We start from the raw sequence: 27,366 nt of genomic DNA, 5'->3' as shown, positions 1-27,366 counted from the left end.
GTATGGTACTTTTGTTGTTGTTATTATTATCATCATCTTAGTTACGTTATGAGCAAAAAGCCATGACACTCTAGAGAGGTGTGGGTATGAAATGTGATGTGAAGGTCGCAGGTGCTTCAGGATCAGTAAGCAAAAGCCATGGTGCAACATGGAGAATTGTTATTTAACACTGATGAAATTATTTTTAAAAGTTGGATAAAAAACAGGTACACAGAGGATGGCAAAAGGCTGCATTTAAAAATGAAACAAGACAGAAGAGAGTTTAGCAGTAGTACATAAACAAAATTTGCTGTTGGTATAAAGGCATTCTAGATACAGGGAAGAACTAAAGTAGCCAATGCTTTGTGAGTTCCCCAACATGACTTCCCCAATTATTTCCCAGGCACCATGGGAAATGAGATCAAGTGGAACAATACAGGGCATTTAAAAAATAGAAATTCATATTACAGGTCCCTATAAACTGTGAATGCATCAGCTGGAAATGGCAGAACTGTACAAAAACTTGCTGTATTAGTTGATTGTATGTCATGTATGACGATGATGGGGAAAATGGGGAGACAGTGAAGGAGAAAATGTGATCTTGGAACCTGTCAAGCAAAGTATTTCCAGTAGTGATGAAGTAGCTTGTGCCGGAGGTGATACTCCCTTGGCACCTCTGCACTCCATTGTGCAGTTCTGGTTACCTGTGCTCAAGATAGTTTTGAATGACCTGCTGTCTATAAAGAAGAGTCCCTGCTATTGGGACCATTACCTCCTGTTTGCGAAGAAGAAATTGAGAAAGCTTTGCTTGCGTAGTCTGCTTAAACAACCTGAGAGAGAATAGGAGCAAAACTGGTTTGAAATGTTGTATTTGGAGAGTATTATCCCTGTTACTCTGCCAGCAGGGAAGGGGCAGTGTGAGGGTTCAGCAACGTCCTTGGTGCATTTTGACTGCATCCTTTTACTAGTTACTTGGGTGAGGAATTAATTATTAATTACTAAATTTGCCAGTGACAAACCTGAGAGAAATTTGCATGCTGGTGACTGGAGAAACTATTTGAAAACCAGGAAATCCATGGAGCTGTGGGTTTATTTCCCATACCTGTCTCTGCCCTTCACATTTTATGATCATGATCTCCCTCTCACCTCCTGTGCCCTCCCTGTGAGGTGCCATTCCCCCTCACCACTTACTATTTCCCAGCTCTGCTCCACGCCGGGGCTGTTTCTTCCTTGTGTTCCCCAGCTCTGAGGTGGGCAAGAGTGACAAGGCTTCCCTTGAACTAGCCCAGGTGGAGTGGCCAGCTGTCAAGCCAGGCAAAATAAATGCCCAGTGAGCTCACATTGCAGCCTGGCCTTCTGCAGGGGCTGTAATTTCCATCTTTTCCTTCTATGTGGCCATCAATTTCCACACAACTTGAAAGAACTTAATACCTTTGCAGTTTTTCAACTAAATCAGATAGAGGCAAATGAGTTTCCAGAAAATTGAGGGAAATAAGAAAAAGTACCAAGTAAACAGATAAAGCCACTGCCTAAATGCAAATGTTTTGTTTTCTAAGGAATCAGGTGGAAAATAGGATGCAGTTCAATTTGCAGTAACTCTCCAAGTGAGATAGGAAATAATTGCCATATAGCAGCTCTTTAGAAAATGATATGGGAGCTGAAGTGGATCCTGACATAATTGTGATTCAAAAATTCAGACATCATATTAATGCCTATACAAAAAGGAATAAAATACTTCAAACTCCTCAGCATGGTAAGGTCTTAGTTGCAGTATTGTGTCTGTTCTTGGACACCAGAGCTCATAGTGATATGGGCCAACTGGAGACAGCCCAGAATGGCTAGATGTCTCAAAAGTGTGACTTAGGAAAAAAGAGTGAAATAATTTGTATAATTTAATCTATTAAAAAAAAAAAAGAAAAAAAAAAAAGAAGGAAGCATGCTGCTAACAGTCTTCAAAAGCTGCTTGTAAAATGAATTTTCCATTATGCAGATTGGACATTAAGACAAAAATACCTCCAAATAGAATCTGGAATAGGTCGCCTAAATATTCTTTGTATTCACTGTTCCTGAAGGCCTTAAGTTGCTAATAAGACAAGTATTTGTTAGGGGTGATATAGATGTCTACTGATGATCTAACCTTGGGGCAGAGAAATGGCTTACATGGCTTCTTGAATTTCTTTCAGTGTCATTATTCTAAAATTCCATGTTTGATCTCTGTGAATGCATAGAAGAATTATTCACATTATATTATCATATTATCCACATTATATTATTCACAAAAGGAACAATATTGACAAAAAAAGCCTGTGTATTCTGGCTATACATCAATTATTCTGGAAATTAGAAGAAAGCATCTAACCACCCAGGGACAGTTTTCCGTATGAAATGCAAATCTAACTGGCTTCAAGAAGGAATATGATCAGTTTAAGAAGGTATGTTGCATGTTTTCTTCTGATTCCAGCGAACTTGGCTCAAAGATATAGAAAGACCCTTCTGGTAATCTTGCATATGCATGATCTTTGCTTCTCAAAAGAAGGTGACTGAATGCTTTAAGCACACAGGAGTCCTGCTATGGCGTTCAGCTTGTGAATAAGGCAAATGAATCTGACTCTCAGTGATGTGCCAACTCACATCTCCTTTTAATGTGCTTCTTGGTACGTTCTTTTCCAAAGCCTTATTTCATCAGCTTTTACCGTCTTCTATATTCCAATTCACTGTCTAGGGTTTTTATAATCATTGCAAGGACAGTGAAGCATCACGAACACTGGATGGTGGCATTGCAGAATGAATCAGGCATGCCAAACGAGCAGCTTCTATTTATACACACAGATACCCCAGTAATCAAGCTAAAGCTTTGCAGAGTAAAATGTGTTGTAAAGTACTTTATATCTAATTTGCTTTTGGAAAAAGAGCTTTAAGTACCATGTAGGCTCACCTGGTATTTCAGCTTTTCTCTTAAGTAAAAAGATGAATGATTCTGAAAGAAAAATGCAGTATAACTTGTGGCATATGTTCTCATGGATTAACCCTTGATTACTTAGCTTTAAGAATACAGACTGTGCAACAAACACCATAGAGTAGACAGAGATTTTAAAAGGGATTTAATCCTGCAGGAAGGAAAGGCAGAAGTATATTTGTTGCAAGATTCCTTTTTTTTTTTTTTTTTTAATTGAGGTGGTTGTTTTACTAGAGTTCTGCAAGGGTGAGAAGCAATATGAGTTCTTAGGTGTTCAGATAGATGACTTCTTCTCTGTGGCCTCATCTGAGTTTAGGAGGTAGCAAGATACCTGTAAATTAGGGGCAGCCAATGTGTACAGCTGTTCTTTCAATGAGTCTCTGTGGTGTGATAAAAATGTTTTTTACAATTTTTTTAGTAAAAAAAAAAAGTGCAGGAGTCCCTTTCTGTGGAACTAGACTCACAGCTGGCAACATCTGCTAGATTTTTCTTTATATCATCTGTTTAGCACTTTTGAATAAACTTTGAGGTTCTTCAGGTTGGTCCTTTAGAGCTGGATATAGCAGAGGCACCTGTTGACACAGATAGAAGATTTTATTCTCTCAAATTCAGCTTCCCAGCTGACTCCTAGAAAACCAGTCCTCTCTGACACAAGATCCAAGAAGAGCTGGTTCAGGCTGACCTCCATTCATACTGCCAGAAGGCTGTATGGACCTGCCCATACCAGATCTGGCCACCTCTGCTGGAGAACAACATCCTCCAGCACTGTCCCAGAGCTTTGGCTGTCATGACCCAGGACTCTCACATGTCCCTCTGCAGTGCACCTCTCCTAATGGCATGCTATGAAAATGCCAGTCTGGAGGGTGTGTTGTCCTGCCCTCCTGTTACCTGAGATACTTTGAGATGAAAACAAGGCAGGCCCAGACCACTCTTACTTGTAGCATGATAGGGGCATCACTGTGACCTGGTGGTGAGACCCAGGGTGAAGAGTGGCTCTGGATAGATGTAGCCCATCAGCTTTTTGGGGGCTGAGGACTGAGCAGGGTAGACACAGCCCCTTTACACCACTTGGCCTGCTCTTCGTATCAGTGGATTGGTACAAATACCCCTGCATGGTACAGTCAGGAGCTGTCTGAATGTTCAGAGCTCTGATTTTTTGCCACAGGTATCCACAAAAGCATTTATGCTGGCTTTAGGCTTTTATGTCTTTTTATAGATCCAGTTTAGTTCTGATTTGCTTAAACTTCCCTGAAATGTAATGCTTGCACATTTGGAAACCAGTCGTGTGCCTGTCAGTGAATAAGTAGACATCAAATGCACCAAGTGGTTTAGGATGCTGCTCAGAGGCACTAGATGGCACCTTTTGTTTGCTGCGTGCATGGAACCAGAAATAAGGCTTTTCTGGTGAAAGCTGACAATTGTTTTTGAAGCAACTGGTGCATCCATATGGATCCTTGCTGACGAAGGAGACAAAAATATCCTGGTGCTCCATATCTAGAAGAATGGGGAGGCCAGAGCACCTATTAGCTACCTGTTTTCTTCTTTTTATATCTTCTCTGTGCTGTGGCTAGTGGAGCATTGAAACACCCTGTTTAGATAAAGAATAGGCTGGGAATGGTTGTGTTTATGATGTATTTTAAGGAAACGGTTTTGGGGGAAGTGGGACATGATGCAGGCACCTAGGGTGGGGTTTAGGCCAACAAAGTATAACATACCACAGCATGAAAGTACAGTGTATGGACATGAGAGGCTGTAGTACTGTTCAGATGCCTCATCACAGGTGTCTGGTGTCATTCAGAGTGCCATAAAGGATCCCACATGAAGTCTAGCCATTGCTCTCAAAGGCATGGGTTCTATCTCCTCAGCCTCTGGGTCTGTGTCTGGGTTGCATCTGCACTAGGCTGCACCAAGCTCCTGTCACAGGTGATAGAGACTTGGTGAATCATGGCAGGGGAGCTGCTCACCTTATGTGAGCAGAGATGCTCATCAGCCCAAACTCTCTTCACCCTCTATTGTCCGTACTGGCTAGATCACTGTTGGTGGGGCACTCAAGCCCCAGGTAGGCGCCTGAATTCGGCTGGCTGCAAAAGGAGGTAAACCCCCCACCTAATGAACAAGTGTGCTCTCTATTTGTCTCCTGCTGATCTTAGGCTCATGTAAATCGGTGACCTCATGTGTTAAGCAGAGAGTAGGAGACATATAGCAACCTGACTCCAGCAAGGGATCATGAGGAACCAGCCAGTGATCACCAGTGCTGTTTGACAGCGACGTGAATGAACATGATTGTAACACTGCAATGGCATCTTTGGCAGGAAGAAATCTGGTCCAAGAGAAAGCATTTTTTTCCTAATTCAGTGCCGAGAAAACTCTGACTGTTCTCCCTAACAAGTTTTTACAGGCATGTACTTTTTAGAAAGAATTTTACTAAATAGTTCCAGAAAAATCTGCCCTAAGCTAGTAGTGCAATTTCTGCTCTGTGTTTATCATGGTGCAACCCTCATTCTCATCTTCCATAAGCAGGGGAATTATGGCTGTGCTGTTTTGTCAGACTCCTCAGGCACAGACCACTAGGGCTCCCTAAATCCAGTGCTCCAACATCAAAAGCAATCATCTGGTTGATGTTTAATCCATAAGGATCTGTAGAATCCCCGTTACCCACAAAGCAGATACCACAAGCCATGAAACATCTTCTTTGGCCATTTCTAATGAGCCTTTAGTACAGAAGCTGATGTACTAGAAATCCAATAAAAGGCAACAGAAAAGAGCAAGGAAAGATCTAGGTCTAGAGCCAGTGATTTGGACTGCTACAATGGGAGCTGATTTGTAAAGAATAAAGGCCCAGAGAATGCTCTGGACGGGGGTTACAGAGAAGAGCAGACTCTCTACACCACTGGTGCTGCCATTTTGACCTGGGAGGAAATTCCTTCCTACCCCTGCATCTGGTGATCTGTTCAAGCCGGAACCAGTCATCAAGAGACATATACCAGCTTGCTAGAGGTTTTCAGTGCTGTCAATGTACTCTGCCTGTCATCCTATTTATGAAGCTAGACCATGTCTCCTCTTGTTAAGGAAGGAGGAAAAAATCTAATAAGTCAAGTTATACATCTCCCCGCCTACTGCAAGCAAGTAGTAGAAACCCTGAAACAAGGATCTAATTAAAAACAGTGTAAAAATCATGCAAATTTACCCTGTCAAAAAATAGCCGTTTAGTGTCCTTTTAGAGCCTTTGCAATTCCTGTATTCACTCCTACAGTCTCCATCTGACATGCATTAAATCTAAATAAAAGAAATCTACTGCATTACCTTTATCGAAGAAGCTGGTTATTTTTTCAGGAAAAAAAAAAAAGTTATATGATTAAAGTTATGCAATTAAAAAAAAAGTTAGGTGTTTCCTCATTAGGAGAGAGATTCAGACATCTCCACATAGTTGCCCACAGTATATATGTGTCTACATGTGAACTAGGACTGTAACTTCCTATTATAGTCAGTCAAGATGGAGGGCTGGATTCAGCTGCCTGTGTGTAGGCTTCTGATGGCATTTGGGATGTCCTTTGGTATCTGAGATGTCTGATTTGGGCCAACAGCACAGGATCTGTGTCCTTCCAGAAAACAGCATTTGGCAGACATTCAGGATACCCTAAATGGCACTAGGTGCCTATCTTTAGACAGCTCAGTCAAGCTCTTAGTTACTGGAAGGGTAGCCAGAGAGCTATTCAGCTCACCCTAATCTTAGTCATATTGCCTTAGCTTAATAGCTCTCCAGACTCCACTGGCTATACTGATGAGTATAACAGGCCTGTAGACACCCAGCCCACACGTAGGTGCCTACAGGTGGACACCATTTGTTGCATCAGACCATAAGGATGTGTAGAGACTGGAGGTGCTCTTGGCCAGAGGGGAAAGACCTGCCTTCCCATTCCTTCACTGTGGTTAGTGCACAGGCTCATCTGTGATCCATCAGTAGAATTTAAGGAGAAAATAGTCCTGTCCATGACCTATTGTAGGTCTGAGCCATATGCTAATGATTTCAGTGAGTATCATTGCAACATGAATGCGACTGGTGGGATTTCTCAAGCCACATGACTTGCATTTGTAAAACCCAGTGAGACAGATGTAAATGCTTAATAGCTGTTTGCTTCAGTGAAGCAGGAGTCCAGACATCCTCTGTTGCAGATAGGACTTGAAATCTACTGTTATGCACAGAAGATGTGGAACAAGTGACACTTCAATCACTGCATTTTGGATTGTAACTTTGATTATATACAGGAACAAAATTATTCCCTTAGTGCCTTGTGATCCTGTCTCACTTCACAGAACCTTTAAATCTCTCTGTTCACACATCTATACATCACATTTTCTGCTTTTTCTATCTTTTAATCTTTTGCTACCTATTTTAGTATGTACAAACAGAGAACATGGAGCAAAATGTGCTGCTGCATAGAGAAGTGAATATGCAGAGGGCTTGCACCAGGGCTCTTGTTGTTCCCTTCTGTTAAAAAAGGAAATCAAGGTCACTATCTCCAGAGACCCAGAAACCCCCTATTATGGTTTGGTAGCTGAGAGGAAACAGCTGAAGGCAGAAGACCACGCTCAAGGAATGTATCTCCTGATGCAGCCCAGCTTAACCAGTGGTTTCAGTGCAGGGAAGCGTGTATGTGATGGGAGCAGTGGGAGGGGAGACCTGCACATGGGACACGGGGCTATTTTGCTACGGGCAAGCTGAAATGGCTTGGCTTTCACCCTGCACATCTTCACAGAGACCTCTGAACTCTTTGGACTAACCTGTGTGTGGCCTTCTGGACCTCTTCCAATCTAAGTCAAATGCTGCCATGCTGAGGGAAGCCTGCTGCCTGTTTGGGGCTTATGGAGTCTGCATATCCACTTTGGTGGGTGTCCAGTCTGAGAGATGGAGACCTGGGGATTGCTGCAGGACATTTGCACAGTGAAGGTGGGATGAGTGGGATGTCATCTCCAGCCAGATGAGTTGCCGTATCTTACACACCTGTTTCCCTTTTCTTTGGTAAAGAGAAGCAAAAAGGCTTTTTTAGGCTACTACTAAATAGTAGTGGAGAATTCACACCGGAGGAGGAAGACAATGGATGAGAATGTATCTGCAGTGCTCAGCCTGCCATTTGGGTTCTGGGAGCCTTGTCATCACCCTGCTTTCAATGGTGATGCTTCCCTTCAGCTTCTTGTTTCTCTCCTTGTTTCCTACTTTGCATTTTTTATTGAAACTATGTTTCAGCTGTATACCTGTGTGAGGGACTAAAATCTGTGTGTCGAGTATATGATAAGTAAGCATAATTGGGTTGCATTGCAGCTGACTATTTTAAGAATTTGATTAATCAACTTCCAGACAGTAAATGAACCCAGCAAAGAGTGCCAGAATAATATCTTGGTGAGATATCAAAGGCTGGCCTGGAATTGCCTCTTCCTAGTACTCTCAGGCTTCCTGTTGAAAATTATAACAGCTTTTGTAATCATGTCTCATAGAAAAAGAAGTATTAAGAAAAAGATATTAAAAAAAAGATATTAAGGGAAGAAGGCAACTCACCAGGTTCTGCAATGGGAAATAATGTTTAATCTATTAATATTTTTTCAATCTGTCAGTAACGCCATGTACAAATTTAAAACACTGAAAAAAAAAGAAAAAAGTAAAAGAAAAAATAATTTATTTTAATTTTCAAAAAGTGAGTGAAAAGATTCCTTAGAAGAAGGTGTAAAAACATCACTTGTTTCTGTTCAGAGGAGTGATGTACTATTTTGTGAGCAAAAGCCAAATAATAAGGAATAAAGAATCAGATGAATCCATTTCCAACAAAGCAAAAGATTAAAAGTAGAGTATTCAAGTACTGATTTCTTGAATAATATTCTAGGATTCTGTCATGAGTGGGGAAGGTCAGCTGGAGCTCCAGAGAACTGAACCAAGGTGAACAAAATGACAGGTGGAGCTTAGTCTCAACAAACGCAAAATAATATTAACTGGAGAGGAAAACATCATTTACTCATTAACCTTACACAGCTCTGCCTGTGTCAGGTTAGGAAAGGAACTTGGATGTGGTGGTGAACAGCTGTGTATAGCCACAGTCCAAAGCACAGAACAATTTCACAGGTGGTAAAGGTGGTCAGTGGTGTGACTCCATGGGGAAGACCTGCAGGACTGATGCTCGTGCTCTCAGGTGACAATGCAGATCTGTGTCAGCTCCAGAACAGGGTGATGGGAATGACTGGGAGTGTGTGAAAATATTCAGCAGAAGCCATGTTATAAAAGATTGAGATAATTTTTCTTTGAAGCAAGGAGAAGTGAGACGTTGGTAGCAACATACAAAACAGCAGATGATCTGGAGAAGTGAGCATGGGAACACAAGGATAAGGGAAAAGCAGTGGTTTAGACAAGGGCATACACAGTTCATTGGAATTGTTTCACTTCTGGTTTGAATAATACAGTGTGTATCTTGTTTTCACTGCCCCAGCCTGGGACATCAAACATCTGGGCTTACTCACTTTTTCATTTCTTGTTACATTATCGGAGGACAGTCACTGAGTCTCACAGTGAGAAAATTACAAAGTGAGAGAAGGGAATCTTGTTGCCACAGAAAAAATAATTAGACCGTAAAAATCATTAACCCAGAGTTGCGTTTACCATTAATATTCTATCAACTGTTGATTGTGTGACTAAACTGCAAAATAAAAGGGTAGCTGTAACCATTACCCAACAATATAAACAAGGTCATCATTGCTGTGAAAGAAAACATGAGAAGGACAAAAATGTTCCAAGAGGTGCTTTCATCTGTAAGGGATAAAACAGGATGGGTTTTTAGACCTAAATTATTGCATAGTTTTTCTTAGTTTTCTGATACAAACATTATTTAAAAATTAGTATCTTTCAAAAATATATGTGCAGAGACACACATTCCAAAGATTCAGAAGCTGCTTGTGCACACTTAATTTGAACTCACCTTAATATATTTTGGAAATAGCAGCCTTTTTGCTTGGTATGAACATGCCTGCCGAGTACATCCACATGAAATACCTGCTTTCTGCTATCCAGTAGTCTCCATTCAACTTTCTTCATTGTTGTCATGGCAATAAGACTGTTTTGACACTGCCATTAATGAACTCTGAGGGTGAGAAAGGTCCTTCCCCAACAAAGAGTGACACCACCACAAAACAAATTAAATTGCTCTGACAACATATCTATTGAGAGTGAGTTCACATGTCACCGAAGCTTTTAGGATCTTATTGATGACTCTGAAGCTGCCAAAAGTCATAAAGAACTGCTGTTGTAACAGGTTTATGTTTATAGACAGTATTTGCCTACACTGTTTGATCATCCTAATGCTGATAGATTCTGTCATTTTACCTTGGCGGTTGCATTCACTATTACTCCTCTGTCAGTGAATTAATGAAGGTGTGTGTGTCAGTAATCATTTCTTATCTCCAAAATGGTATAATGTATATGCCATAAACATATAACTAGGTGACAACTGATTACACTGCAGTTGACAGGAGTAGTTGTGGATCCCCGAACAGACAAAGGCCACCACATGCTTCTGGATGACAAAAGTTGAAATAAAGGTGGCCCAAACCACATGTGTAGAGGGCCTTTTACAGTCATTTTACTACTTGTTCAAAAAAAGAGACCTACCACCCACCTGCAGAACTTATAAAAGATACTGAGAAGACTTATTTTAAATACCATACAGTAATATGCACAGTGCTTTACACCAGAAGATCACTCCTCTGCTGCTAGTGGTTCACTGATTGAGCAGGAAGCTGGAGACACTGTCTCTAAACCTGTAGCACTGTCAGCTCAGAGCTTCTCAGCTACATAGAAATAAGTGGATTTTATTTCCCCTGAATTAAGGGGGAAATCAGTCTGTAGCTTTATTATTTCAGGAAAAGGGAGGGAATGAGGTGAGCTGTAACAGACAATGTGACTTGCCACAGTCACTCCTGGCAATGCCATGGTGGGTGATGGAGGTGATGGGTGCTGTAGGTTTGGATGAATCATTGAATCATACAATGGATTAGGTTGGAAGGGACATTCAAACTCATCTAGTTCCAACTTTCCTGCTGTGGACAGGGACACCTCCTACTGGACCAGACTGCTCAAAGCCCCATCCAACCTGGCGTTGAACACCTCCAGGGAGGGGGCAGCCACAACTGCCCTAAGCAACCTGTTCCAGTGTCTCACCAGTGAAGAATTTCTTCCTAACATATAGTAAACATCTACCCTTCTTCTGTTTGGAAGTGTTCCCCCTTGTCCCATCATCACATGTTCTTGTAAAAAGTCTCTTCCCAGCTTTTCTTCAGGCCCCTTCAGGTACTGGAAGGCTGCCATAAGGTGTAAACCCATTTGGAGTCCTCACTGTTCTTCTGATATGAACCAGCTCAGCCAGCTATGCCAAGGGTTGTCAAAGAAGAGTCAGCTGTGTAGGTGTCCTACTGTTTCACCCTTCTTCAGCCATATTGTGCAGAGCCTCCAAAAGTTTCCGTGTTCTGCCTTAAAGTAGCTTCATGGTATTGTGACTGCTGCTAAAAAAAAAATTAGATTCAAGGTGTTTGTAATCAAGAGCAAGCCATCCAGCTTTCCTGAGCTACACTCAGCTTAGCTAAAAATCTGGATAGAAGGCAATGCTGCACTGATGACTAGATACTGCACCTGAAAATTCATTTTTTTTAGAAGTATCTAATGCAGTGGGCCTTATGTGGGCTTTTGGATGGATCTCAAAGGGATTTAAATACACTTCAGTGCATTTCTGTAACTTTATCTTTACAAGAAAGTTGTAGATAAAGTAGATATGGTATCCAACTAAATAATATGGTTGCAGACATCAAGAATAAATTCTCATTGTTAAAGAAATATCATGACTCATAACCAGAGTTGCTTTTCATTATTTGTTTAAGGGCTAGAGAACACAAAAAATATATTCATGACACTCTTCAAATTCATGTTGCTTATTCCTTTTATTTTTGATTGAACACATCAACGTCAGAAAAACTATACTAATCTTTTTCACTGGAACTGATCTACCCTCACTCTTTTTGTGTGTCTGACACTGCTGGTAACCCTAATTTCAAAAAATAAACACATTATCAACACACACAGGAGGAAGCATCTGAAAACTCATCCTTGTCTTTATATTTGGTCTTCCAGTCAAATTGCTTTACTTATACAGAGACTCAGTCATTTTATCATCCTTGCAGGAACTGGTATAATGCTCTGCCATGTGCTTCTTATATAAGTAAGGTTCCTTGTCATAACTTTGTTCCGCCCTGAGAGAAAGTGGTGAAATTCAGCATGAAAAATGGTGAAAGAAGACAAAACACATCCTGTAGTTCTGGTAGCAAAATGTGTTTTGGGTCCATTATATCAGCAGCCCACCTTTATGCTAATTTGCTGTTTCTTTGGCATTTGGAAAAGAATTTGAACTGAAAAGTAAATAGTAAATCCATTAACTGTTTTCTGTTTCCTTCATGGAGACTATATTTGATCTTTGTAACTGGAGTGGCTTTTTATAGACCAAATTTATACTTCTGAATTTAAAAGTAGAAGAATGGAGAAAAAAACTAAAAAGAAAGATCATACAAGAAAACATGAAGTTGTTTCTTGAAGCTGCAAATATTATACAAGCTTATATTTTAACAGAAAGATGAAAAAAAAATATCAAATGAGACAGGGTGCTCCATGTATTACCTATCATCAGGACTTCAGCAGTGAAGGTTCAGGTGAGCAGATAACAGAAGTCAACAACCCTAAAGGATTTGGGTCTGCTGGAGATAACAAGCTGGACATTAGGTGATAATGTGCTGATGCTAACGGGTGAATATCCTACCCAAATATCTAAACAAGAGCATAGACTGCAAGATATGTGAAATAATCCTCTCCTTAGGACTGGAGGTAGGACCTCAGAGGTGCCCAGCTTTTGGGATATACAGAGTATCAAGGGACTATAACACATCTAGAAGCATGATGGTGTCAAAGACCAGTAGGCAGTGCAGAGGAGAGGAATGGGCATGTTCAGGGTTACAGAAAACAAGAAATGGTCTCATGTAGACTCATTGGTCTCATCCAGAGCCAAAAACATTATGGGGATATGTGATGGACCCTCGAGCTATCTTAAAGGATGCGGCATAAAGAGGAAGGGACCCACAATTTAGGGCAGGTTTGGAGCATGCCTTCTCCCTAGAGGTGAAGGAGCCAAGGAAAAAGCCCCCGTGGCCTACAGACTGCTTTACCTGAGAGAATTTCTTTGTTTTCTGTCATATAAACTTCTGGGCATATGCATTTTGGAATGTGTCTAAGAAAGCAACAGCAGAGGACTCATTTTGCTGGGTCCTGGCAATGGCTGTCCCCAGGCCCAACAGGAGAACAGTGATACACTGCTTGGTCTTTCAAGGTAAATCTGTCATGCCTATGCCCACTTCATCCTCCTGCACAACCCATCACAGATAGCTGTGTTCTTGACTCAAGTCTTCCCAATCTTGACAGCAACTTAGAAGTCCCAGGATCTTTGAAATAATGCATTTGGGTTCCTTACTTTTTGGTTTTCAGCTGTAATGGGCAATGTTGGTACTGTGAACTCAGGGCACGTAAACTCAGTGCAGACGTGTGCACACATAGATACCAATTTTTCCAGCTTTTATCTATCATCACAAGAAAATTATGTAGTCTTTATTTTTTTTTTTTTTTTAAAGGTAATCAGGAGTCACCTGTCTCTGATGACCTCAAATCTCCAGTTTCATGACTTGAAAATTCCGTACCTGACATCCCTAGGTGCTGTCTCCTGCATGCTTCATTTAAGGAGTTCCCCCACTGACTTCAATCTGAATGGTTCCAGCCCTCAACTCAGCAAATAGGACACTCATGAGCCCAAGTTCTTTCTTGTTCAGTAAAAGTCTCACCCTACACTAAGCTACATCCTCTGCTTGAGAGCTTTGTTGAATACGAAGAAATTTTGGAAGTGACACCTTTTCAGAAACAGCCTCCTGGCTACAGAGAAACAAATTGCTTTGTGTGTTGGCTGTATTTTTGTCTTTCTCATTTAAACCTCAGTTTATTTCTTTGTCTGCCCTTAGGCTTGAGATTTTCAGAGTAGAGATCAGCTTTGATGGAAGGGGCTTTGCACAGATCTACTAAAGGTGCACAACAGTGCAAGAGCAGTAATAGCTTTAACTAAAGGCAATGAAAGGACTTTTATCCTGCTTTAAAAACATGTCTTAGAAATAGAAAAGAAAGAGAGATTGACCAATTAATCAGAAAGGGCAAATCATTAATCATATATTTTAAATTGTTTGAGTACTGTAACAAAAAAAAACAAACCTTGTCTTGAATAAGAAAATTTGAGTGTGTGCAATTAGGAAGTAATGCAAATCTCCTAAGTAAAAACCTAGGTTGAAAGAAGCAGGTATGATATGAGTCAGAAAGATTTAATTTATGCAAATCAGCAAGACCAGATTATAGCATCCTAAATTGTAGATGGAAGTACTTAGTGAGTTTACTGAATCCCTAAATTATTTCTGAGCCATTCTGGTAAGTTGGGAAGGTAATGAGCACTGGGCAAGAATGTGGGAATTGTTTGCATTCATGTGTATCTGTGAGATGGAGGCTGTTGTGCTCTTGGTAGTCAGGCAGGTAGTTGATGTGCTTCTTTCTCTGAAGTTTATCTTCTTGAAATGGTGTCTTATTTTTCTGTAGACAGGGATAAAGTCAATGGGAGACACTGAGGCAGGAACTCTTTAAGAAGAGTGCCTGAAGCTCTCAAAACCTGAACTTTGAGGAGACATGAGGAAGTTGGTTATAGCCATGACCCTACGGGGCTGCAGAGGTGCTGGTGCATGCAGAATGAAGGGTTTGCTGGCACAGCTGGGCCACCAAGAGAGGTGAAACACCCCTTTGAAGCTCCTTCCCCAAATCAACATCTTAAATCCCACAGAAATGCCAACAGAAGGTTGGCTGTGTCAGTTTGTGATACAGGGCACAGGCTTCGAAAGCTGGAGGCGACACATGTGACAGGTCATGGGCACGATCTGCTTTTAAACAAAACTTCAGGTGGTAATTTTTAAGGGCAGAAGGACTTGGGGGATTCCAGTTGCCTTGATAAAACTCTTCTACAGACAGGACAGTACAAAAGAAGGCGAAACTCTTCTCTCTTCTGCAACATGGCTGTCAATGTCCCTTTATTTTGGCTGGGATGTTGTTCTTTATCACCAGAGTCTGTGCTCATGGAAGCTGACTCTGTAATGATATGTTTGTGATTCATCATACAAGTGATGGTGACTATATGCCATTTTTCATGTCATCAGGAGATTAAACACAATCCACTTAATGCACACAAGAAACTCCACCATAAAATTGTATTTGTGATTGTTGCTGATGACAAATGCTGGATTCTAGTGTCAGACAAATCCAAGGGCTCCTTCGAGACCTGCCTGTTCCCTTGAATTACCCAATTAGTTATCATTTTGCCTACAATAAGCAGTTCACGAAAGTAAGCCTCAGACAGGTATTACTGTCCATGTTAAATAAATTACTCTTCCCCTTCTGTACCTCACTGTGGCATCAAAATAAAGCTGCATGTGCCTCTTTTCAGAGTCTTTCTAAACTCTATTAGGGTGAAAGTTCCTAAAATCAAGGGGAAAGTTGGAAATGCAGGTGCCAAACGCAGCAAAATGGACCAGCAGTGTCTGAGTGCCATGTTCATTCTGGTATTGATTGGTGTCAAAGGACTGGAGCCCTCAGGAAGATTTGTTGTTCTTTGGGATTATACAAGGTTTGTTTTTTTTTTCTGAAATATTGGCTTTTTCCCCTCCCTGATATTTACAGGATTACTACGTGAATTTGGGTCCATTGCAATACAAATAAGTTTTGGGGTAGGTCTGTTAGGATATGTAGTGGTTCTTGGGGTTTGACATGGAGCCCAAGTGGGACAGACCTTCCTTATCTGCTGCTCCTCTGACACTGAAGAAGTAGTAGTTATTTCCAAATTTCATACAGATGCTCAGTCTAAATAGAGGACCTGACTTCCCTACCATATTAGAGTTGGTCTGAAGGAAGATATTTAACCCAAGAGGGGAGCAGACCAAAAATCTTTTGGGAAAAAGTGGGACTTTTTTGCTCTTATTAAAATGGAACTTGCTGTGGAAGGTTTGGAAGACTCAGCTGCAACTTTTCAACGTGAGCTGACTGATTAAATACCAGATAGTATCTAATAAATTTGTTTCCTGTCAAAGAAAATGCATCTTTACCCAGAACTCTTAATGCTATAGACAAGTCAAAAACCAAACCAAAACAACAAGCAGCAGAAGAGCAGAGCATACCCCACATTCAGCAGTGTATACAAGGCTTGGAAAAGCCAAAAATAAATATCTGAGCCATGCTGTCTCTTACCTTGGTTTCTGATGGAGAAGAATTTACTTCTCAGAGGAGCACGTGGCAGAGGGAGATGTTCTCTGGCTCAGCTCCTGCTATCTTTTCTCTGAGCATGAGGAAGAGTTTCAATGAACTCCTGGAAGGCTTTTGGGACAAAAGTACCTGATTACCCCTTCCTGCTTTTGAGCCAACAAGCACTGAGCTACAGTGGTCCTGCAAACAGTGATTTGGATTCAGAAAATAATGTGATTTACAAAGCAAGCTTTCTCTGGACTGTGTTTCTTGGGAAAATGTAAACAAGGCTTTGCTTATTCTGTTTCTGGCTACTCGATCCCAGGAAAGGGAAGGGGCTTTTTCCTGATGTGCACTAAGAGACATCTAGGAGTCAGACAGCTCAATCCACCAGCTAATGATCTTCTGTTTCCAACAAGGATGAACAGACTGTGTTAAATGGGAAATCAGACCAGATTACTATGATCAGACTGTTCTTCACTTCCTTGTTCTTTTTACTAATAATTTTGAATGAATGAGATTGTATATGATTTGTATATTCATTTGCTCATCAGAAATCATTTAAGCCAAGGCTTTTAATCTATCTGTTGTTGGTTTATTTTTTAATGAAAGCAAATCCAACATAGAAATTAATATTTTGCATTTCAGAATCCCGCTGCAGTCCACCCCCTTTGATTTATTAAAAATCTATCTAATCCTGATATTTGTAAATTCCCTTTTTTTTCCCCTTCACATCTTTGGACAAAGCTAATTGGGCCTTTTTTAGCTGTCTGCACCCTGGTATACTTATAACTGCCGCTGCACATTCCAGACGTGTTGCTTTCCCCTCCCCCTCCATTTCTACTACATCTTTTCCCTTTAAGCTTGCAGTGAAAGGTAACCTCTGGGTAGCTACCTGCACTGCACATTAACGAATTTTTGCCCTTTCGTAGGGTTACTCTAGGGCCAAGCTTGAGTGTGGCTCCTCATTTAAAAACCCCTATTTTACATTCTCATTCTGTTCTTCTCTATCGCTCGGAGTGTTTAGTTGCAAGGAGGCTTTTGTTCGAGCCTGGGCAGCTGCCTCCTGGCAGAGGGAGTTTTGAGCGGCTGACCTGCCTGTTCTCGTTGCTTGGTTAAAAACCTCCATTTTCCTATGGGTGGAACCACAGGGAAAACAACTTTGGCTCCAAAAGCATCCTCAAAGAGTTCAGGATTGTTCTTCACCTGGGTCTAAACACACCGCAAAACAACAACGGAAAAGCTTTCTCAGATGTGAATCCTGTGCTGCTCCGTATCCAGGCACAGCCAGTGTATTGTTCTCGCTCAAACAAAACACACTGACAGTGCACTCACTGGGTGCAATTGGTGCGACTCTGGAGAGAGGAATCTTCCCCTGGGCCCTGAGGAGGAGGGGACCCTCCCAGCCATCTCAGCTGTGAGCCTCCCCCAGCCCTGGGCCCTGGGATGCCCTCTGCCAGGTGGTCCTGGGACCGTGACAAGGCAGCAGATCTGCCCAGGGAGCATTTTTGAAACAAAATTTATCATTTTGATTTTTGATTTTGCTCTGAGGGTTTAAGCAGCAGCACATTTTTGTGTGAATGGCAGTGTACTAGAAACTCTCTGTTGAAGCTGGGGGTGCTGACTGCTGCAGTGCTCACCTTGCTTCCTGATCAGGTCCACAGTGCTTTTCCTCTCTGAACCTTCTTTTTTTCCACCTCTGAACCTCTGAACCTGCAGCAAATGGGAGGTGATGTCTGCTGTAAGCTTCCCTTCCTTGAGGCACCTCAGAAAGCCAGGTAATGATTTTCCTAACATTAGACCAGTGGGAAGATATTGCCACCAGTAGGTATCTCAAAATGGTATCCAACAGCTCAGAAGAGATAAAAGAGCATCACTGTAGTGCAATAAGAAAACCCACCTTGTCTTTTGTAGTTATATTGTGTGCGTGCCTGGTTTCCTTGGAGCCCAGAAATCTGATGTTAAAAAGACGTCACATAGGCATGTGTGTGCTCCTGCTTCAATCCACTTACTCACATCAGAAAGAAAATGTGTTTTGGAAAGATTTATTCTCATTAAGAGAAATAAGTTTTATCAGGGGAAAAAATTGTGTTTGGCAGCCTGCAACATTTGATTGCTGTAATGGTAGAGACAGCAGTAATCTATTTTTTTTGCCTTGCTGGTAAATGGAAGTATCCAGCAAAGATAAAAGGTAACCAGCTGGGATAACTATCCTCTAATTAGTACTGCAGATTTTTTTGAAATTTAGAAATAATGTGATGTAGCCTCTTAAATTTGTCATAAATAAAACCAAATAGGAACAAGCAAAGTACTCAACATATAAACCTCAGCACCTAATCGGAGAGGGCTGATCACCCATTTGTTGCACAATACTGTTAGTTTTCCTTGTGTTGGGAAGAGAAACAGCTTGTTCTGAGAGCCAGCATTCACAAAAAAACAATCTAGTCTTGAGCTTCTTACTCACATCAGGTGTTCCTGAACTCATCAGTCAAGGGTACATGGCCAGAAGAGTCACAGAGTGCAGAGGTACCAAAGATAATTATCACTTCTGTAACCCAAGGTCTGGTAACAGACTATGTATAGAAAGATGGAGAACCAACAGCCCTGGTTGATTCTCCCAAATGTTGCTTAATTCTGAAAAGTTTTCCTTAGGAACTACACACTATGAAGTATGAAGGAGAAGAAAAATCCCACAGGGGGAGATTATAAGAAAAAATGAAGCAGTTAAACTCAACTGTGGCCTGAAAACTGTGGCAGCTCAGGAGTTGTGCACAAGCAGATCAGATGCCTCTGCCTTGGGGGAGCAAGGTCCAGCAGTGTGTCAGCGACAGCTCCAATGGTCTGATTTCAATGCCTGTGAGAGCCCACCCCAGCTATTGCTGCTAATAAATCACAGTCACCTCAGTCCATGTCGTTTGTGAGCTGTTGCCAATATTTTGTTAGCAAATGCCTACAACTTTCCCAATGCAATCAGCTGGTGACAAAAGCTGAGAGCCCAAGGGTAACTGTTCCCAGAGGAGGGACACAGACCAATGTGGACAGTTTTTGCACTGTGATCAAGCAGCTTGGCTGGGCACACATGCTTAAACATCTGGGAAATCTAACAGTCATATTACTGAAATCACCTGGATGAGCAGGGATGCAAGGAGGGCCAGGGTTTCAGAAAGGCCTGCAGTCATCTCTTCCTTTATTAATCTCTTCTTTTGTCCCCATGTGTTTTTTTGAAGTTACATGCTTGCAGTTGAGGGCAGTTTGGCCTGTTTACCATCAGCAAAAACTTCTGAAGGAACAGATAAAAGTTACTGCTGGGCAGGGCAGTTGAGTGATATTCAGGGTAGGGTGAACTGTCCAAGCCTCATTTCTAGCTTGGACCACTTCCTCATCCTTTTTAGGATCAAAGGGCGTGATTTAGGTGTTTGGAACACAGCTGCAGCCCAAAAAGCTTGTGGCTGCCCTTGCATTGCATCAGCTCCAAGCCAGCAAGGGCCATGCATGAGCTGCCCAGGGTAACAGACCACGAAGAGGCTGCCCACCATAGCTCAGCTGTCTTCATGCACACTAGTAAAGCCATGGAGAACAAGACCTACGGCTGCTGGAAAATTATTATTCTTCACACATATTTTGGGAGCAAAGATCAATCTGTACTGTGCTGCAAAAACCCTTGAGGATGCTTGTCGTCAGGCCAGGCCCCTGAGTGATAATCAGAACGTCCTCTTTTTAAGTGCCTCAGTCCAGTAATTTTAGTCCCTAAGTAATGTGGAAAAGATTTTGCCTTTGGTTAGATAGGGAAAACACCTCTGTAAAACCAACCTGGCAGAGAGGAGGATTCCTAACCTGCATTTAGGCTGGCAGCTCTCCAAGTTTTGTCCAGTATGAGCCCCTTCTCAAGGGGCCCAGGGACATGTTATTGAATACGCTGGGCCTTGGAGGATGTAGAGGACTTGAAACCTATTCCATTTACAGGTGTTCTGTAATGGTCCTAGCAATGGGACTGTCTAAGAAGCAGAATAATACCACCATGCTTTAAGGTCCACAACCCTCGTATCCTCATACAGGCTGGGTAGCCTCACAACTCCAGCAGCTCCATCTCCCTTCTCCCCTCTGTTACCTCTTCTCTTCAGAGAGTCACAAACACTGGTGCAGATGCGACATAAACACCCAGAGTTATCCAACCAGCAGTTCTTAAGCCAGCCAAGGTCCACCCCACCCCTTGTGAAATGCTACTTAAACAAACAAAAATGAAATGCTCAGGGAACACAGCACCCAAACACACCAAGGGAAAGGGGAGGCCGAGGAAGAGAGAGTGTGGTGGAGCATTTCAAAGCCTATTAGCAGCCTTTGAGCAGAGTGCTAGGCCAGCGCATCTCCTTAGGAAACCTGGTTTGGAATTCTTTCTGTGCCAGCGGTGTTACAGAAAGCTGAGCAGATTAAAAACTTCAAACTTTAGGATTACATGGGTAGAGTGATTCTGTGATTGACACCCATAAATGAATCCAGGAATTTAGACCATACTGCATAACAACAGGCTGATACAGTTTCTGCCCACTGTGCTATTTACTGAGGAGACACTGGCTTTTTTGCACGTTTCTGGAACAGTGTCAGCATGAATATGACCCCTGTGGGGAATACATTACTGTCCCAGGATGAGTGGTTGTGTTTGAGTTGTCTTTGTCTAAAACCAGACCCTAAATCCACTGGGAAATCAGAGTCCTTGACTACTCCTGCAGCAGGAACAGTCAAACCTGCCTCATGCTGATAAGCAATATCAGTAGCTATATAAGAATCTGCTAAAGCAGAACTTTTTGCCAGACAGTCATGTTGCACTACTGCAAAACCTACCTGCTTGATGCACTCCAGATTGCCTTTGCTGGAGTGCATGCAACAGGGCTTTCATGCATTTAGGAGCAAAGGGGGAGCATCCTGAGTGGCCAACACCACCTGCTCCTGCAGGGGTTGAGAGCTTTGCAGCCATTTTCCTCAAGCAAGACAAAGTGGCCTCACATTAAGTACTTGGTGCAAATCTTGAACAGGTCTTCCTGATGCTGTAGGAGATGCTGCTTCTCCCTTTTGACCACCTCAGGCAGCAGTTTGATTTTTCCTTTTTTGGAACTAAAGGAGAAAAAAAACCCCCAACATAGTAACTGTGACCCAGATCAGGACAGCCTGGCTGTCACTGTGATTAAACACAGTGAAAGATTTTACTTTTGGAAAGGACTTTTTCAGTCTAAACAATGGAATAGCCAAGGCTTTACTCTGATACATTTTAAGTAACAAATCATTCATAATAAATAGCTGTTTTGACTTCCTACTTCAAAGTAATATTAGCAAATGGAGAATGTCTATCCATAGCTCATTTGCTTCTTCCTTAGACCCACAGAAATAAGCTCAACTTGAAAGACAAATCTTTGCTATGGGTGTCTGGCAAGCAGGACCTCCAGGTGCTGAATTTAGCAGAGCAGAAGCTATCCATTGTCAAGATTCTCTGAATGGCAAGTTCTGTAAGTTTAGCCTCATGTTATAAGACCATGATCCATCCAGAGCTTAATGTCTTATCTGTAGAAGAAAATACATGCTAGGAAAAAAACCCACAAACATATTTGGGGATTTATGAGATTTCTGTGGTTTGTCAGGAAATTCATGGTGCTTTGTTTTTCCCAGTGAAGTGTAATATTGCTGGGATGGTGGGCATTAGCATCTTGGCCAAAAAGGACATGTCTCTGTGTATGTAAACCAAGGCCCTCGTTGCAGTCCTGTGCCCAGTTTGTGTTTGCCTCTAATACGGCTCAGGTTACTCCTGTCATTCTAAACATGCTGCCCTCATATAAAGTTATACATGTATGTGTGATTTTAATAATACAGTGCTACATTTATTTATGCAACTTATCGGAACACTAGTTTCACTGACAGTTATGGTATTTTGGAACTTGATATTTATAGCTGAAAATAAATAAGTGAGAGCAGTCACCAAAAAAAGAGAAGTCCTTTGCTTTTAAAAAAAAGAAAGTCTGTTTTGACCTTGGTTTCGTGTGCCATTCACCATCCTAGAAAAGTCAAAATTTACCCCATACCTTATTACTGCCTGTATTAAATACATTATTAAAATACTTACGTTTTCTCAGTTACAGTGACACCACTGAGAGCTACTTCATATAAATGCATCACCTGCAAACATTTTAAAATTCTAAGTGAAAGGAGTAGCACCATTACCATAGCTTAACTAAAGTGTTATCTTGGTGCCCAAGAGAAAAAATTAATTCTCAAATCCATATATGTAAGAAAACAAAATTTTAATTTGATCCACTTTAATCATGTTTTCTTCTTGTCTTTTGCTATTAATTGGAACAAATTAGAACATTTGTGCTTTGAATGACTTCAGGCAAATATACTGTTTAAGTTGCTAGGGTTTGTGGATACTTTTGGTAGTGTTCCAGTAACTTATCCACAAACATTCTTACCTGTAAGTCTGATCTGCTAACTGCAAACTAAGGAAGTAATTGCCTAATTTACACATATGCATTTACAAAAACATGTATTTTGCAATTATAATATATTTTTCTTCATTATACCCACATCTTTTTCTTATTTTGTCTTTTGTCATGCACATTAGAATGTCTCACAAGCTGCACATTTTGTTCTGCTCATATAATGTATTTGTCATTCACTGCAAATATGGACTTGCTTGTCCATTCAGAATCAATTCTCACCTGATCAATAGGAGATTAACCAATGTTTTATGTTTGTTTCACCACTGGAAGAGACATCTGTGATCCAATTTCTTACCATAATTGTTTAAATTGACATGATTACTTTAAATGACACATAGGTGATCTTCCTTTCCATGATTTTCAGTATGAACACTCATGCTTCTTTCCCAGTTTTAGCTGGAGACTGAGCAGAGGGCAAGAAGTGTTAATTCTTGCTAAGGTTCCTGTAGAAACAAATGGCATAAAGAATACTAAAACGTATAATTTAGAAATTGTGCAATATTTGAATGACAGAGGAAGGAGTTGCAGGGCTACGTGCAATAAGGCCCACCAGCATCCTCTAGCTTTTAACACATGGGCATGTATGCAGGTTGCCCAGAGGAGCTGTGGATACCTCCTTCCTGAGAGTGTTCAAGACCAGATTGGATGGGGCTTTGAGCAACCTGGTCTAGAAGGAACCAGATGATCTTTAAAGTCCCTTCCAACCCAAACCATTCAATCACTCAGTTTCCCTGCACATAAATACCCATTCCCAGATCTCCTTCATGCAATACAGCTTCTGCATAGCAAACAAATGGGAAGCACATATGACTGCCAGGTTGTTCTACATATTCCTGGCATGTCAACTTTCTGTGATTTGCCTTAGTTTGCTGCTATTTTTCATGGGGGTGGGGAAAAGACATACCTGTGTGCAGTATCACGTTTTACACAGTATAGCCCAACAGTTCATCACATTGTTATGTAGAAAGGAAAGATGTGCTTTGCTGGAATGCAGCCAGCTCTTGAGTCAAGATTCGCATCCCTGAAACAGCAAACACTGGCAGCTGTGTATTCCTGAATCCAGGAGCTCTGTGCAAAGCTGGTGGTACACTCAGGCTCTGCTTACAGCACTGAACAAGGCAGAGCAGGGCCCATATGCTGGCCCTGAAGTCAAATAGTATGGTAACCTACGTGTCTCTGCTACTGATGGGTAGCCTCCACAGCATGTACTCTTGAGCCACACCTGGGCATCACCTGGGAGACTGCTGGTTTGCACTGGCTGAAGCAGAGGATGGCTAGTGAGTTAACAAGCAGTACAGGGGATGGAAAGTTGGTGCCAATCCCATGCCCTCCACATCTCTTTTACTAGCATAGGTGCAACCAGGGTAAAACAACATGAAGAGCTACTGGATTTGATCTACTGCAACCCAGCGTAAGGCTGAAGATGATGGGTTGCTCACTGTAAGATAGGCTCTAGGCTTCTCTTCCAGGGATTCATATATCCTCTGTTTGTCTTGGGGCTGTACTTTGCTGCGTGTCCTCCACCTACAATGGGACATGAGTGAAATGTGCGTATCACCTCCCCGTTGGTGAAGGGGGACCTCGGCTAGGCCTGTGACATGGGGGAACGCTGTGGTGGAAACATCTGGCATGGCTCTTTTAGTGCAGGAGGGATGCTGACCTTGTTTGCACAGATGTGTCCTGCTGTTTCCCAAGCCTGGGAGGCCACAGGCCAAGCAAATGATGAAAAAGGCAGCAGTGAAAAGCTCTGTTTCGTGAGGTGCTGAATTAACACCCCTAGCATGGCTCTCACAGAGACAGAGAGGCTTAAGAGCCACCTAGTAAGCTATTTGTTGTATAAGTGAATCCTAAGCTTGAGAAACAACATAAAGCACAGAGTATGGGTAAAATTTTTATTTAGCTCAAGAGAAAATACCTGCTGATATGTGGTCGATTTCAAATTAAATGCTCCCTAACAAAAGCTTAAGTATTATACTCTCTCTTGTGTATTATACTCAGCCTGTCTTGTCAAATACATTTGACTGCTATATTTTATCAACCCAAACTGAAGTCTGGATTTTGAAAAACTCTACATTCAGACTTACTGAAGCTGGAGCACCTCTCTTATGAGGACAGACTGAGGGAATTGGGGCTGTTCAGCCTGAAGAACAGAAGGCTCCAGGGAGACCTTATAGCGGCCTTCCAGTACCTGAAGGAGCCTATGGGAAAGCTGGGGAGTGACTTGTTACAAGGGCTTGTAGTGACAGGACAAGGGGTAATGGTTTTAAACTGAAAGAAGAGAGATTTAGGTTAGAGATCAGGAGGAAAGTCTTTACTGTGAGACCACTGGAACAGGCCCAGAAAAGTTGTGGAAGCTCCATCCATGGAAGCATTCAAGGCCAGTTTGGATGGAGTTCTGAGCAGCCTGATCTAGTATGAGGTGTCCCTACCCATGTAGGGGAGTTGGAACTCAATGATCTTTAAGTTCCCTTCCAACTCTAATCATTCTATGGTTCTATTCTATGATACTGACTTGATCAGCAAACAACTGATTGCACTTGGAGTTTGCAATTGATCAGCAGAGCAACAGTGACAAAGCAACAAAGAGAAAACCTTTCCTACCTTTTGGATAAAGGCCACTATTTTTTAAGCAGTCTTGCTAAGGCAAAAATGATGCAAAAAATAAGAACAACTGTGAAAAACAATAAAGGACACAAAATACTAGGAAGACCAGCTTGATTTGGATAGCTTTGGAAGTAGTCTGCTTGGCTTCTCATGTCAATGGAGGCCAGGTCTGAAGTCATGTCTAGGTGTACAGGGATGCCCGGGGTGAGCAGAGCTCCTTTCTGATCCCCATGCGTTTCTTCTCCACAGGAATGGAAGAGCAAGGAGGGGAAATCGTGGGACTGATGGGCACTGGGAGCTCCCAGCAATACCTTTGGGGCTGAACCAGCCTTGGCCACTGAACAGCAGGGAGCAGGAGAAGAAGCTGCTCGTGAAAAAAAACACAACAGCTCATATGAAACAGAAGAAGATTTACATGATGTTTCTGAGAACCAGGGAACACATTAGCTTTCACTCAAATGCTCTAAATGCAATGAAATTATGCTGTTTTCTCGACTCATCTGCACTTTGCTTTTCAGCAGAATGAAGCAAAACCCACCTTATAAAATGCCAACTTACTAAAGCACTATTGCCTTTAAAAAAGGTTTTCACCTATTTAGCTCTATGTCTTACAAAGCCTAACTTTGTATGGAAAGAGTGTATTGGACCCATACCAATCCATCACATGGTAAAACTTGCTATAAATCTCAAGTCAACAACTGAAGAGAATAAGTAGACAGATAGCATTTTTCCAGACTATTTCTGATGCTGAAAATAGTCTTTAAAAATGCATTTTATTGTAAAAAAATAGCATGTAATTCTCTTACTCAAATAGCAGAACAGAAGTTATGAATTCACCATCATGGCAGAGACAAAATTTAACACCAGTTTCACCCTATGTGAAATTTAAACAATTCCATCAATTTATCGAATTAGGCTCTCACATTTTCGAAACAGATTTCAGAAACATCACAAGAGAATTTGTGCATTCATCCATGTAGGAAAAAGAAAGGAAGATCATCTTTATGTATGTGACAGGACCGTTTCCCGGATGGCTGGTGTCTGTTGTGCTTAGAGATGGCCAATTCAGAGCTACTCTGGAGCCTTGCGGGAACGCGTAGCTGCATTAGTATGTCTAGATTACTCTCCAGTTTGGTTACAGCTCACTAACAATACTAAATGACTCTTTTCCAAAATAGGAAGATATTTCCTGAAAGAAAGGGTATCAGCATAGGCAACTCTGTGACTCAGAGTCTCATTGAAAAATATCAAGTCCTTTATGTCGACTTCTCGGCTTCAAATCTTATTCAAGCTGGCAGCAAAGCCCTTTGCTCTTGATTATTATGGCAACTCAAGTGAAGAGGCTTCAGCTTTTATCTCCAGTGTGGTCAGCATGAAGGGGATGAGGTGACTCGCAGTTATCTACCATCACAGGAGTCACGGTGTCCTTCTCTGCCTCCCAGTGAGCAAGTGCTCTGCATTTACCACAAACTAGTGTGTTAATAGGTGATTTTGCAGATTCAGATGAGCTCTTTCTCCCCCCCAAATTCTGGCAAAATCCCACAGGAACTTAAAAGAAGACACAAACAAAAGGGAATTGTCGCCGATTCATATGCTAGGAAAATGAGCATAGTGTAAATTCGAAAACTAGATACTCTGCTATCAAAGACTATAATTTAAAACATTATTAAATTCATTGATGTGACTTTTTCAGTAGAAAATTGCAGTCTGGTCTATATCAGATTAGAAATTTAATACATCTGCTGTTAAGTATCTAGAAAGCCTTGAATAACTTTCATCCATGAAGAACAGAGCTGGAGTAAAAGCACTAGAAGATGAAGGGAAACCTGCGACAGGGGTGTTGCATGGCAACTGAAAGCTTGGCTCTGCCAGTCGGTGGCAGTCCTTTGTACTTTATGGTAAGGGAATTAGTCATTAAAGTGGATCTCAGATGGATGACTCTTAATTTCTGAAAT

This window comes from Apus apus, chromosome 1 (genome assembly GCF_020740795.1).
Source record: "Apus apus isolate bApuApu2 chromosome 1, bApuApu2.pri.cur, whole genome shotgun sequence".
NCBI classification, from domain to species: domain Eukaryota; kingdom Metazoa; phylum Chordata; class Aves; order Apodiformes; family Apodidae; genus Apus; species Apus apus.
Note: the sequence above shows the minus strand (reverse complement) of the source record.